Source organism: Morone saxatilis, unplaced genomic scaffold, assembly GCF_004916995.1.
Source record: "Morone saxatilis isolate NCDOM2014 unplaced genomic scaffold, NCSU_SB_2.0 Contig23, whole genome shotgun sequence".
NCBI classification, from domain to species: domain Eukaryota; kingdom Metazoa; phylum Chordata; class Actinopteri; family Moronidae; genus Morone; species Morone saxatilis.
The window spans coordinates 11,497,585-11,507,572 of NW_023339796.1; positions in this window are offsets into that span (position 1 = coordinate 11,497,585).

Consider the following 9,988-nt stretch of genomic DNA (forward strand, 5'->3'; position numbering starts at 1 on the left):
CTCCAGGGACTTATGGGAGTTTGATGCTCCCTTGCTGCCAAATGCCAGCAGGCCAATGAAAAAAGATATCTGAAACTTCTAAGCTCAATATTTAATCAAGCGCTGGGTTACATTTGCTGTTTGATTAGGTAAGAGAATTCCACCTCCCAGAGTCTTTGATTGCTTTGAAAATATTTGGCCGAAAAATTAATACTCCTCTTTGAACTGTGTGCTCTCAGCATTAATATCCCACCACCAGTAACAGTTCATAATTGTCACGCTTACATTTGTATTCTGTTATAGGTGGCACTGAATTACTGTTTCCTTTTCCTCTACTTCTTCACCTTTGTTTCTTCTTAGATTATTATTATTATTAGCAATCACATTATTGTTCGTATTATTATCATTAGTATTGATGTTGCTATTTTTTGTTGTTCTTATTGTTATCCTATTCAGCAGCCTCATTATTATCTATGTTTTTTGACCAGGAGTCCATCTTGTCGCAACATAATCATCCAGGACAGCAGAGATTCACCTGAGAATAGCCCTGATGAGCTTGTTCCAGGAGGGCATTACCACTGGTTAAGTACAAACACCTGCTAAAATATTGGCAATTAGGACATAATTAGCTGCTAATGTATTTCTAATCCGAAGCGGGCCATAGATTTGTCTTTTTTTGCGTAGACTCCCTTTTTTAATGTTCTCCGTTGTTATTGTTTTCCTCAGGTATTTGTATCCCGAGAACATTGACTAAGTGCCCTAGTTCATCATATGCAAATGGCTTATTAATTACACATGCATTATGCCCGTATTCAGAAGACATCAAAGGGCCTGCGAGTCTTCAGATGGTCCCCCTCTGTACCACACTCAGGTTACAAATGCCTGCGTGTGCACTTTCCTGCATGCCTTTTCGGGCAGAATAACTACATCCTCAATTAAAAATTTTCACAGGAACCTCTTTTTCTTGCCTCCTAATATTTGAGAAACACCTCCGGTGGTCTGTGGTTGTTTGGTAACCACAAATTGCAAATAATCATTGGAGCCTAGATTACATAGCATTATTCGAAAGCAGTGAGACAGTGAGTGTATCTCTGTAGCAAAGCCAAACCAATATTTGCCTCACTAATCAAGAAATGCCTATAGCCGTTTAATGTATGACCTCACTAAGTTGTACTAGATCTTTCCATTAATCAACTCCTTGATAACCATAATAGTGTTTTGGTATCAATGCCTCAGACTGAGCTTCACACATTTCTGTTCTGTGTGTCTGCATGTTTGCTCTGTCTATTTCTCCCTGGTGAGTTCTCTGTTAACGACCCATACAGCGGGTGTCAGAGTGTGATTTATACAACCTATAATGCCTCACATTGATTAGCAATAGAGCTCTAATGGGATGCCAGCTCTCAAACTCAGGTTAAAAAAGAAAAAACAATTGCATGCCACACCTTCTTAGTGCTGTTCTATATCATTATGCATCCTATTTTTGCATTAATATATCAGCAACTCAACCTGTCCAATGAGATGGCATAGAGGGAGTTTGCGGTGTGCAATCACTGTAACCCTGGGCAGTCCTCTGTTATCAGTCTCTGGTGGGCTGCTCTGACTGGGTGCTGCTAGCATAATTAGCACAGCACTCACTTTGATGATAAAATGGGTAATAGAGCATTCATTCCCTCCCCTGCCTACCTGATTTTACCATCGCTTATTGATCTAATTAAAATAATTCTGCTGTTAATGGTGTGTTTTTTTTGTTATGGGAAGGAAGTTTTGATTACAGACACTTAAAAAGATTACGTGTGTGAGTGTGTCTTCCGATATTAACAGCAGACACACTCAGAAGACATTTAATTTAAAGGTAGATTTCTTGTATCTGTTTGGAGCTTGTTGTATAAATGCTTGAATGTGTAGACTTGGGGCTGAAAATAAATGTCTTCTGAAGCCACTCAGGAGCTGATATAACATGATCAGACAGCTGAAAAACAAAATCTCTCACTGAAGAATTTGCATTAACACAGAAGCGTATAGTGTACATCAAAGCCACCAGGTGGGGCTGATTCTTTCACAAATGAATCCCACTTTTGGCATTTTTGTTAAGAATCACAGTAGAAAATGCTTAAGTGAGGTGTTATTCTATGGCATTTTTGTATGGCACCTCCAAAACTATCATTTCTCATTAGGAGACCAAACTGTTTGTGGTTGTCCTCATTACTAAAAAGATAGAGCTCTACCCCCAAAGGTAACTTCATCAACACCAGAGACAAATCTATCTTAGGTGCTCTATTTATATTTCTGACTCACTGCCACAAAGATTTATTCTGCACTCCTGTCAATCCATCTCTCTAATGGGCAATGGCATCCTTTTTAGTTTAGATGGCTGGTGGTGTGTGTGTGTGTGTGTGTGTGTGTACATGCATGCGTGCACATTCTTTAGCACCAGGATTTTTTTTTGTCAGATGTGCACACAAAAATAAGCACCTCGAAGTCACAGAGCCTGTCTCATCTCTAAAGAGAGTCATCTTTAGATAGAGACCTCAGATGTCATGTAATTAAGATGATAAAAAAAAAAGCTATTTGCACTTCCATGGGTTATTAATGTGGACTAATGATGCTCAGATCAACTATTAGATGTCTGCTTGTTATGGGGTTAATCTCCTCATTCCAGCAAAAGCCATAAAGATAAACATCTTTACACAGAAATGGGCTCATGAAAATCCCCAGAGAACTGCATCCCAACTTCATAAGAAAGTTTGAAGGACCAAAAATAAAACTGCTGTGCAGACTTGCACGGTCATTTTTGTTAAATGTTCAATCAAACTAAGCAAACTAAGCATTGTTAGTAAAATAAATAATTTGTTTTGAATCTTGATTCTTTGTTATACAGCATTCATTAAGAAATAGATATTTATTAATCCATTTCTATTGAATACATTCATATATAGGGTGGTTACAGTATACCGTTGGTATTTTAAGGTAACAAATAACCACAAAAAACACTTGAAAAATACACTTTAATTTAATTCATATTTTTGTGTTTTCAACATGTTTTCAAAGGGTTTCAGCAACGCAAGGGTCAGGTTATTTATTACCTTTAGGACAGCTTGTAATCCTACATAAGACTGAAGATACAAAGTTTTTGTCCAAGAAGTGAAGATATGATAAGATGTTAGTTGCCACTAAGGGTCACGGCTATAAAGTCTAAATTCAAATTTTTAATCACTTCAGAGTTTCTCAAATGGATAAATTCATGAGGAGGAACCTGCAGTTCACCTGAGTGTATGGGTGGTAGAGATCCTCCTAATACATCGAATGTGTAAATGTCATGCCTTCTGATGACTTTATCATGAAGGCTCTGATCATTACATTGTCATTAGTTAGCAGACATGGTTGCACCTCGTTAATGCACACAAGCAATCTGAGGAGCAGCAGATAATGTTTTGTGGTGGTGGTGTTTAATGAGGGTCCATATTTGCATACTGGCCTCCACCCCCACTTGCATTCCCACTCCACTCTCATTTATAAAAATAAATCACATTAGAACATCACCAGCTAATAAAGTCGACTCCGGCCCACATCCCACGTCCCAGTGATAGCCAAGTCTCAGTGCAGGAAATACACAAAGCAGTCTCTCAGGATTAGAGAAAACCTATTATAGAAAATTCTCTTATGGCAACATTCTTCATATTAAAAATGTGCTGCTGAAGTAAATTATGCCAGTTGTGTATGCTACAATTAAATACTTTATCAAGGAATCTCCTCTGGAAGTTAGAGCAAATGTTGAAAGTCAGCCTATCAAATAATGCAACCACTTAGAGAAGTCAGATTTAATTACATATCCCATCACTGAAAATAGAAGTAAAATACGAGTGCGTTTGATTTTGAAGTAGTTTGTAATCTTGATTGCACATAATTGTACAGGATACCACCTGAGGCGAGCTAGTTTCACTGCCATTTCTGCATTATTGAAAAGCTTTGATTCTGTGAAGAAAAGATTGGGCTTTGATTATGAAACAAATGCAATTAATAGCAACGCTTGTATTTTGAAGTCAAATAGCTTTGCCTGTTTTATATGCTTCCCTGATACCATGCAGTGTTGACTATGAACATCACTACCCAAACTAGACAGGTCAAGAGCTACAACCTTGTAAGAGTGTTTTGTCTTGTGTCGGTGTGTCTGTCCAAGTGTGCCCACGTTTGTGCCCCCAAGTCAAAACCCGCTAAATAAACAGTGTGTTTCCTGATGCCTAACGGTGTGCACGGCCCATGCACCGCTGATGTCAATCCACCCAGGACTACCAGTGGCCCCACTTCGCTCACTTACTTACTCTTTGGCTCACTCCATCCTTCCTTCATGCTCAAATTGACACTTGGTGCAGAGGCAGGCAGACAGGGGGCCTCTCCGCCCTGCGCCTCCAGAGATGTGGCCCAGCTGTCAGCCGTCTAATCCAGTCCAACCTCCCCCTGAGCCAGGCAGGAACTCCAGGCTGCTCCCCCTCATCCTCACGCCTAGAGGCACAGCAAACAACTCAGCCCTCGTCAACACTACAAACAGCAGCCCGGGAGGGGAGCACTTTGCTAGTCAAATCAGTCTTGACCATTCTTTGTAAATCAAGATCAACCGTGTACACTCAGCCTAGTGACTGTGTATGAAAGACAACAGGTTATTGATGTTATGTCGACATTGTGCCAGAATGTATTGCATCATATATCACGTATCAGTTTGACAAGAAACTATTGGAAATTTGGGATTTTTTTATATTTAATGATACTGTGTTGTCTATCGCACAGCAGCTAAAGCCCTGCAGACGATTTAATATTTTTTGTTTCCAATCAGCTCTCACAATATGAACAAAGAATCCCCTGGCTATACTGTCTCCTTTTACATCATAGGTGTTACTTTTGGCATTGTTACTATGGAAACAACTGTACAGAGAAAATGGCATATTGGCAAATTTAGATAAAGTAGTGCAGGGATGAATGAGACATTATCCAATACACTACTGTCTTTTAGAGATATAGTAATTTGACCTGACTTTACAACCATGTGTTTATGTAATATATGTATTAGTATCAAAGACAATTTGATAATGCATTAAAAACAACATTTTAAAAATATTGACTTATTTTTGTGTGGTTTGTGACTGCTCATGGCGCAGTCCTGGGCATGTGTGTTTTCAGGAGTATGTCTGTACCTTTCGTGGGGCTCCCCATGGCATTCCCAATATCAGTATTCCTGTAGATGTGTTTGATGTGTTTGAAGCCACGTAGCATACCTTGGAACATGACAGTAAACATGGCAGAGGCTCTCCCTCAGTGGAGCAGTGATGCACGTCACCCCTCAGAAGTGTGTGACGGGTGTACAAACCAAACCCACCGGGCCACATCGTCTCCTGGGATTCTCCCTTACTATGCTGCGCTGACTGGCTGTATGTTGCTCAGTGCTACACTGCTCAGAATAATTTCACCCTCAGCCTGCAAAACAAAAGAGCAAACTAAAATGGGAGGCAAACAAAGGGGAGAAATGCAAAACATGGACTTGTGACAAGTTATGGAACCCACTTAACTGGTTATCTGACCCAGCAGCAGTAGATGTCATGATATATCCTGTTCTAATGTTTTCCCTGTGTTTCATCCCTGGAAAATCACTAGTGTATGTTTCCTCCATGCATCCCTGGGGAAATTAAGAGGCACACTATGTATCTCATGAGGATTCCCCCAAGAATGAGAATAAAGCAGGCAGCATGAAAGAGTAGTGTTGGTGTAAGGGAGTTATTGGTCTGGCAAAGGGATTGCCAACACATCAAAATAGCATGGGTGTTGAACAAGACAGAAACTTGCACCATTTACACCTGCCAGAGAGAGAGAGCACCATCCTGACATGGAAAATTTCCATAGCCACATACCCGCCACATGATGTGAAGTGCAGAGAGTTGACGCTTCACATCAGACTGAATTTCATGAAGTGACATGTACAACATGTTCACATGACAGAGGTGCTTTGAATGTTTTTGGGTTGGTAAGATAAGTCATTTGTATACAGTAGCAGTTTTATAATGCCACACAGGCAAAGCTTTGAAAAGGGAATCCTATGATCTGGGACAACAAAATTTGAATGCATCCACAATTTGACAAAATTGTCAATAGTGCAAGATATTGTCAAGCTTTTCTCAGTGCATTTGACAATGAATACCAACAGTGCCAAGAGCGATGTTACAGCATAATGAGACTTTATTACTCACAATAGTGGAAAATTGTCTCTGGTCTCACCTGGGACATACTGTAACAGCAGACATACAGCACTGATTAGTAAACATCCATTCATTCAAAACACCAAAAGACCAGCTTTTAAGAGGTAAATCACACATACAAAAATAAAAAGCGAAAATGTACGTTTTTAGCTTTCGACCTTACAGTCTTTTTTGAAGGATTGTGAAATGAAAGCTCTGGTTAAAGTCTAACTGAATTTAAACTGCATGTTGTCTTTTGCTACCCTAACAACCTTTTAACCTTGACCTAACCCATAAATTACATGAAAGGTCTACAAGTGCAGTGCGTAACATTTAGGAGGATCTATTGGCAGAAATGGAATATAATATTCAAAGGTATGTTTCCATTAGAGTATAAATACCTGAATATAAGAATCATAGTGTTTTTGTTACCTTAGAATGAGCTATTTTATCTACAGAGAGAGTGGGTCCTTTTCCACAGAGTCGCCATATAACCGCCATATCTATTCTACTGTAATTGGTAGGCGAGCATTGATCAGTTGGTTGCAATCCTCTTCCCCGCTAGATGCCACTAAATCTGGTCCTTTTAGAAAGAGTACATTAAACAACATGTAAACTCATTCCTGCAAATATCACTTTGGTCCATTTACATGCTGGTGTTGTCCTCACTCTTCAATACCACTGTTTACAACACACTGTCTGCCAATGGCTTATAAACTAAGCCTGCCAGCTGCTGTCAATCAAACACAGAAACCCAGATGCCTCTGATTTCTGATATTTCTGCAAAGACCTTTTTCTTCCTTTTAATAATGAAATAAACTATTGACAATAAATTAAACGAAACTAGGACTTAAACTAACATAATTTTTGACTGCAAAAAGGGACAACTAAGCATGATTTTATTTGGACTTATTCCCAGGCTAAGGTTGACCTTTCATGTTCACAAAATTTGGGGTAATAAATAAACGCCTCCAGAGGCCATGCATATATATAAGACTGTACATAAAATAAATCTTATGGATCTTAATAATGTTTCAGAAAAAAGGCATCAGAATAACAAAGCTCAATTCTCTCAAGTGTTGCTTTAGTAAGTGCACTGTATTATATTTAATATATTAATATTAAACTGTGTTATATTAACAGGAAATGATGCGTCAATCAAAATGTGATTTTCAAATTCCACCACCAAAGAGATAGCAAAATGTTTTTACAAAAATATAATTTTGTGTTTTCTGAGGTGTTCCTGGTTTCCCAACCAGCTTTTTTCCAGCTGTGAGTAGCTCCTCTATTTGTATATGTCCATCAACAGCACATCAACAGCACATTCAAAAAATGTTGCTTTTTGGTATGCATAATGCTAGTTTTGAGTATACTTACTTTTTTCTTTAGTGTGTAGTGTGTTCACACTACATGTTCAAAAGCTGCTTAGATTGTATGGATGAATACTAAATACTTATTTTGTTTCTAGTTTCAATATGAGTTTTAGTATTTCAAATATTAACAAGATTGCCAAGAAAAAGTGAAAGCAAGGAAAGAAAGTGAGACAGGACGGAGTGAAAGGATGGAGAGGAGGTGTTGGAGGAAGAGGGCAGTTCATTGAGGTCAGGTTGACAGTAAAGAACAGATGAGATGGGGCGGCTGAGGAGTGTTTTGTAGGTGGGATGTTGTAGGAGGGGGGGTTTGGTGGGTTGTGGAGGGGAGTTGAGGGGGGAAACTAGGCCAGTGTCCAGACTCAGAGCACCAAAGGCCCTGCGTCCCTGGATGCCCCGTGTCAGCCCTCTGACAGGAGAGATGGGACTTTAACACAGAGTTTTTCACCACCAGACGCTCCCCGTCTCCTCTGAAGAATACCCCTCCTCCTCCTCGACGCACTCACCAGTCAGAGTTTGAGGAGAGAAATGCACTCGTTACAATAAGGAGGGCACATGGCATGGGACCTGAGGCTTTGAGTGCCGCCTCCTCCACACTCTCAGTAGAATTAGGATCTTTCCTGCAAGTACTGTGCATTTCCAAAGTTGACGTGCAGTAAATAGAATTTTTGAGGCAAGTTCACATTGCTGAGGTGCAGGACAATATGTTTCTCTGTTTGTTGGCTGCATAAAAATAACACGACTCGTTCGTAGCTGAATTTGAATATTCCTCCTCATCCCTGCAGTCTATTATGCTCGCTCCTACTCGACAGATAAAACAGACTTATTGTCAGGCTTAATCAGGTGGTCTGTTACCTTGGCAATTAAAGCCTTGTTAGAGATATAAAACCTTGAGACTCAAATGGAGAGTCCCTGGCGAGTCAAACCACTGAGCAAATCCTTAAACCAAACAACCTTCCAGTGGGAACACTTCTTCTCTGAGGATAGATGTTTAATTATCTCTGCTTGTTTGGGGGGAAAGGAAGGAAAAACTGTTTCACTCCCTCTTGTTTGTCTTAAAAGCTCATGAGTATTTATTGGAATTAATTGAAGTGGCAATCAGTGCGCTATGTTTGATCGTCACAATGTATTGACCTAAGATAGAGGATATTGGGAGCCTTTTGTGAGAGGGGTAAATGTGCATGGACGTGTTTTAACAGTGGAAACAAAGGGCTAAATTACAAAGATTTAATAATGGTTTTAAAACACTTAGTCTTTTCTGGAATATTAAACTGATTTAGAGCTCTTAATTTACTTTAATGAATTAATCTTTAAAATATTGCCACTAAGTGTGATCCATTTATCATTTATTCCCAATTGATGCAAAACACCTATTTCAATGTTAACTCTCCTAAACTAGGCCAACTATTTTCCCAGATGAATGTTCTTTTTTTGAAAATAATGCTACATATTTGAGCAATATGAAGTGATAATTTATCATTATTTAATGATCTCCCACAGACAGTGCATCACACATGGCACAGTCAGCGACAACAGCTGTGCAGGATCTTGATGGGCAAATTCTCCGAGACTCAACTTCTGTGCGCGTTCAGTCCCATGCAACCCTTTGACCCCTCCTTTGATGTCCAGTGTGACTTTTTCTCTCTGAAAGACCATTTCTGTACCGCTCCATGTCTCCTTTCATCCCACTCTTTGTCTGTTTCTCCTTACCTCTCTGACATACTCCTCTAAATGGGCCTGGCATGCGTCCCACTGTCTAACGAAGGTATGTGTGTGTGGGCGGTGTTTAGGGAGGTGAGACCTTCTCTGGGACACACTAATCAGCTCCAAAGCAAGGCCCAGGCAGGGAGGCACTGGACAGGTGAGTGGAACCACTCGCTACACCCCCCTGGCTGCTCCTTAGTGTGAGGGTCAAATCAGCTCCATCCTTTATGGCCCAGTCACTCCTTCATCCTAGTGTCCCCAATCACCTAGCTTCCATCCCTGGTCGCTGGTCGCCCTCCTGAGGGCCTCTGAGGGAGGAAACAGTGAGCAGCTGCTCTACCAAGGGAGCCTCCTGAACGTGCCTTCTGCCAGCCCCGTGTGTGTTAACCTTTTCTTTTAATTAACACCGTCCCAGCTCCCAACTCCCGCCACCGTGGTCCGGAGAGGGGTTCTTGGGGCTTATGCAACTGTCAGGGAAGTGGCGGAGTCATCAGGGAGCAAGAAAGGTGGTGGGCGGGTGGGAGTGATGAAGGTGAGAGGGGAGAGGAGGAGGAGGAGGAGGGATGAATAATGTGTGCATGGCCTGGGAGTGAGTGTTCTTCTAATCCTTCAGAGCCTTTTTTTATATCCACATGCCTTCGTACAACTACAACACACCAGTCAGTCTACACAGCTGCCTTTTTTTTCCAGGCACGATTGCATAAAGGAAAT